The following is a 5,847-nucleotide window of genomic DNA, read 5'->3' as shown; positions in this document are numbered from 1 at the left end:
TAGTGGCATTTTCCAGTGCTGTCAAGTATCCCGTTTTCCCCAGGATTGTCCCTTATTTCAAGCAGTTTCCCGCTGCTCTCCCTTATTTTTTATTTCCCTTAAATTTCCCGTTTTTAATGGAAGCAGCTCTTCCCCTGCTGGCCAGGGACTGGGCGGGAAGACCTCGCCTACTTGGAGAGAAAAGCCTCAGCCCTCAAAGCAAGTGGGAGCCATTTCCCGCGCTTACAGGGGGGTGTATTCCTCCCCCTGCATCAACCCCTATCCATTGCCGCCAGGCCCTCAGCCAGCCAATAGGGTTAGCTGGTGGGCGGAGCCTGGCTGCCTTTGAGCAGCTGCTGCTTCCTGTCCTGTTTTGATGGGATCAGACAAGAAGATGGGGCTCCATCGCGTGGAGCACATGGCTGCCCTCCTCTTTGCTGACTGCCCTCCTCTTTGCTCCACTCTGAGCCCAAGCCCGCTTGCTTTTCCCAGCTGCCGACACGTCCAATGCTGCTCTGCCCACTTTTGCTTCTGGCTCCGCCCACCACTGACATGTGACTGTCCCCAGGATGGGTGAGACTGCTGATCCCTTATTTTCAAATCCGAAACTTGACAGCTATGGGATTTTCTATCCATGTTTACTCAGATCAATGGAATTTACTGTGCGCATAGGATTTCAACATGCAGTTTTGGTAATTGTGCATAGGATTGGAGTGGAGATGTGGAAACTGTTTTCCCTGAGATGCTGTTGGACTCCGACTCCCATCAGCCCCAGTCAGCACAGCCAACAGTCAGGAATGATGGGAGCTTTATTCTAAGAAAATCTGGAGAGCATCACATTCGCAAAACCAGCCTTATTTAAATCTCACCGTTGTCTTTCAGTTCTCAGTGAATCAGACACAGCATCAACATACCAGTAGGTCTGTAGCTTAGGAATGTCCCAGCTGCCAGATTTAGTTAGCAAATAAATATTGAAAGCTGCTAGAGAGAAATAACTCTTTTTTTGTTTTGTTTTTGTTTTTGCGAAGTCTGACTTGGGAAGGGGTAAACATAAGGAGAAGCTAGAAAAGGAAAAGGAAGCAGAGATGTTTCCTTCTGGTCAGACCTCACCTGGAATACTGTGTCCAGTTCTGGGCACCACAGTTCAAGAAGGATACTGACAAGCTAGAACGTGTCCAGAGGAGGGCAACCAAAATGGTCAAAGGCCTGGAAACGTTGCCTTATGAGGAACGGCTTAGGGAGCTGGGTATGTTTAGCCTGGAGAAGAGAAGGTTAAGGGGTGATATGATAGCCCTGTTCAAATATATAAAAGGATGTCATATAGAGGAGGGTGAAAGGTTGTTTTCTGCTGCTCCAGAGAAGCGGACACGTTGCAATGGATTCAAACTACAAGAAAGAAGATTCCACCTAAACATTAGGAAGAACTTCCTGACAGTGAGAGCTGTTCGGCAGTGGAATTTGCTACCAAGGAGTGTGGTGGAGTCTCCTTCTTTGGAGGTCTTTAAGCAGAGGCTTGACAGCCATCTGTCGGGAATGCTTTGGTGGTGTTTCCTGCTTGGCAGGGGATTGGACTGGATGGCCCTTGTGGTCTCTTCCAACTCTATGATTCTATGTTGTTTGACCTAGCTGGGATAAATACTTTCACCTCAAGTGTGAATGTCAGTTTTTATCTTGTCAATAACTTGAAAATAATTGAAATGGTAAGGTTTTGATAAATTCCTAGGAACATGAACCCACCAAGTATGTAAGGGATGTGAAGCATAGTTTAATATCTATGTCCCTTGTAACAAAAAGTTGTGGTGTGGGGCCTGTGTCCCAGAATATAGCCTCGGATTTATCATGGTTAATTTACAACCTGAAATCAAGCCGGGGGGGGGGGGGGCTATTTCTTTCTTGAGTCCATTCAGAGTCAATTCTGGGTCAGATATCATTATAGAAATGTCATCAGTGAACATGCTTAACAGATGCTGCCAGTTATCAAGTTCATAGCCAATGGCAAGTGAATTGTCACTGAGGATATAAGCCAATGCGTCTAAAATGACAAAATAAGTAAAAACGGGGACAAGGGGCGACAAGGGGCGACATTGCTTCACTATTCTGTGAAGCACTGAAGGATGTGAATCAACATTATTGCCTTGTACTTAATCAACTTAATCGGCACACAGAATTTTGAGAACACTTCCTCCAATTTGTCACTTATCTGTAATTTCCTCCTCAGGCATAGCAGGGAAGGCGATTCCAAGTGGCGCAGGTCATTTTGTGTGTGTGAGAGTTTTTTCATGTGAGAACCGATTTACATCTGTATCTATACAATTTGATTTCGTAACTGTGGCTACGGTGTACGTCCGATGAGAAGCCGCTGAATGGGTGAACAGACGGTTGAAAAATACTGTGTTTAAGGTGGTGTGAGGAAACTGGAAAGTTCTTTCTCTGTGTTATCGTTGCAATGTCCCATTCATACATGTAAGCCATCACTTGATGTTGCAGTCATCATGTGATGTGTGAATATCTGGCAGAACTAGCACACTGACGACACGAGAAGGAGCTCCTGAACTTCACTGGTAAAAGATTTTTTGAATAGAGAATCTGAAGTTAAATATATGGTGATGGTGGAATTGAGTACAAATGTCATTTGTTTGTGTAACTGAAGCCATTCCAAAATAAAATAAAATACATTATGTGCTTAAAATAATTACCGAGACCAGACATTCTGTCAGGTAAGAGTTTAACTTACGGTATCATCCCTACAAACGTTTCTCCTTAAAATTGCCATTGTTCATGTGGCATCATTATAAAGCCAAATCAGAACGACAGCAGTGTAGATGTCATGATATCTGAAAGCAAATGAGAGCGAAGGAAATGCTTTTTGCTTATTCATCCTGGGGGTAAAACAAGAACTGCTCAACCAGAGCGGAAGGACCACAAACACTGCTGCCAGGACCACAAGCAGATGGCAAAGAAGGGTCAGAAACAGCCCCCCCCCTTGAGCCAAAATGTGTGACAGATAATTTTTGGTTCAGCCTTAGTTTATTTCTTACTTCCTTTACTTACAACCTTTTTCCAGAGAATGCTTACTTTATCCTTTCTGTAATTTGTACTGCAGCAAAACTTAGCAAGTGTCCCCCCCCCTTCTCAACTTGAGATTTTTTGTGTGGTCAAATGAGACCGAAATGAATTTTCCCATCTATCTGGGGCAGGGGCAAAAATGTAACATAACTGCCTTTTTTAAACAAACTGCTTTTATGGAACATCTCTGCAGATATGCATCGATTTTATATTATTTGGAAAGCCTGTTCAAACTGATGAAAATGCCCCCTTGGCATGGTTTTTTGTTATGTTGTTGTTATGTTATGTTGGTTATGTTGTTGCCTAAATCACAGCCAGTTACTTAAGAGAGTTTTGGACATTTGTAAAGGCTAGGGGCACACTTATGACTGTAGAGATAAAGCATGGCCACATATGCTAGTTCCCTTGCTTTTTCTGCCTTTGAAAAGTCTTTAATTAGAGTTTTGAATAAATCAATAGCTCCACCTGCTGACAGCTGAAAGAATTTTGTTTCCCAACCCATCTGTTCTACTGCTACCAATCAACCTAGCAGAGATGACCCAAGACTGTTCTGCTTTGGGGTGCAATTGGTGATCTTGGGGATGGCATATTTGAGTGACCTCCCATGCGATGTTTGTGTGAGGCTGGCCCATTTTCTCAAATATACTGTGCTTAAGTGAAGCATTTGAACATTATGACCAGAACACGGTATTGATTGACATCAATCAGCTTTTCTTTGATCATGCTGCCCAGTGTCACATTACTAAGCTCATTTCTGTAAAATATTTTTTGGCTCCTTTGCTGTATAGTATTGTGAAGCATCAAACCTGATTTTGAGATGATAATGGAGATGAGAGTCAGTTGTGCAATCCTCTTATCAAACTGCTGTCTCCCTTGCATGCACACACATTTTCTACCATGAACCTTACTTCTCACCTGATGTCTATATATATATGTAAGGTCCGTATAGTTAAAGCTATGGTTTTCCGAGTAGTGATGTATGGAAGTGAGAGCGGGACCATAAAGAAGGCTGATTGCCGAAGAATTGGTGCTCTTGAATTGTGGTGCTGGAGGAGACTTGAGAGTCCCATGGACTGCAAGAAGATATCAAACCTATCCATTCTGAAGGAAATCAGCCCTGGGTGCTCACTGGAAGGACAGATCCTGAAGCTGAGGCTCCAAGACTTTGGCCACCTCATGAGAAGAGAAGACTCCCTGGAAAAGACCCTGATGTTGGGAAAGATGGAGGGCACAAGGAGAAGGGGACAACAGAGGGCAAGGTGGTTGGACAGTGTTCTTGACCAAACTGCAGTGGAAGACAGGAGTGCCTGGCGTGCTCTGGTCCATGGGGTCACAAAGAGTCGGACACGACTAAACGACTAAACAACAACAATATATATTAGCAGGTGTTCTGAAAACCTGGAGCAGTTATCAGGAGCAGGGGCGGAGGAAGGGGGCGATGGGAGTGCACTGCCCCCATCGGCGCAATCCTGGTGGGGTTCCATCGCGGCTGCCCCCCCGCCCATGCTGGGCGCCCCGCCCCCACAGGCTGAGCGCTCCGCCCCTGAACACGAGCCACGCCCCTGTGGGTGGCGTGCTCCGCCCCCTGAACATGTACCACGCCCCTATGTGCAGCGCGCCCCACCCCCAGTATGTGTGCCACCCCGGCCCCCACCTGCTCCCTGCCCCCGGTGCCGGAGAATGAAGGTCCGCCACCGATCAGGAGAAATGGAATGCAGTAATGTGGAGAAAATTAGGAATTGAAATGAGCACTCTCTTGCTGAAGCGGGGTAGTGAAGCACACATTACCGCAAAAAAAAATTGTAAGCAAGAAGGCATTTATTAAGGACAGCAGCACTTTAGAAAGCAAAACAACCCTAATGTGTATGTTTAGCAAACTCATTCTCTGAATATGAATCCAGATACTTTGAAGTCCCATCTATAAGGAGGACCCAGAACAGTCAGAGAATTTCACTCCCTCCCCCATGATAAAAACACCTCCTCTCCATTTTTGCCATTCTCAAAGGGGTAGTGAACTGAGTGACAAATCCGGAGGAACGCTAAACTGTGGAGTAAGAAAATGTAAAGGTCTATTATACTGCTAGCCTGTCTGAGCGTGTGAGAGAGAGGGCAAGAGAGAGGCTGTTTTTTGTGGGCCCTTAAAAGGGTATTCTTGAGAACGAGGGTTTTCAAACCCTGGTCCACAGACCATCAGGAATTCATGAGCTTCAATCGCGTGGTCCACAGCGTGACTGTGGAATTGGGCTGGAAGTAGGGTGTGGCAGCGCATCATTGTATTAAGTATTCATATCCATTTTTATTTGCATTTTTATTGAAGAAGAAGAAGAAGAAGAGTTTGGATTTGATATGCTGCTTTTCACTACCCGAAGGAGTCTCAAAGCGGCTAACATTCTGATTTTCCCTTCCTCCCCCACAACAAACACTCTGTGAGGTGAGTGGGGCTGAGAGACTTCAGAGAAGTGTGACTAGCCCAAGGTCACCCAGCAGTTGCATGTGGAGGAGCGGAGACGCGAACCCGGTTCACCAGATTACGAGGCTACCGCTCTTAACCACTACACCACACTGGCTCTCTGTTTCTTTTAATTGTTTCTTTTAATTCTATGTATTGCAGTGAAGTGCAGCAGGTTAGAAATAACAGCAAAAAAGTGGAATAAAAAAACCATACAGCAACTAGCACAGCCCATGCCAGGTCTCCTGTGTTCCATCATGCTCCCCACCCACAGTCAGGAGCATTCTGTGGCCATGGAGCATGCTCAGTCCTCCTTAGGCTGTTTTGGAGTTGCTGTTTAAAAAAAAATCAGT

The sequence above is a fragment of the Lacerta agilis genome, chromosome 12, assembly GCF_009819535.1.
Source record: "Lacerta agilis isolate rLacAgi1 chromosome 12, rLacAgi1.pri, whole genome shotgun sequence".
NCBI classification, from domain to species: domain Eukaryota; kingdom Metazoa; phylum Chordata; class Lepidosauria; order Squamata; family Lacertidae; genus Lacerta; species Lacerta agilis.
Note: the sequence above shows the minus strand (reverse complement) of the source record.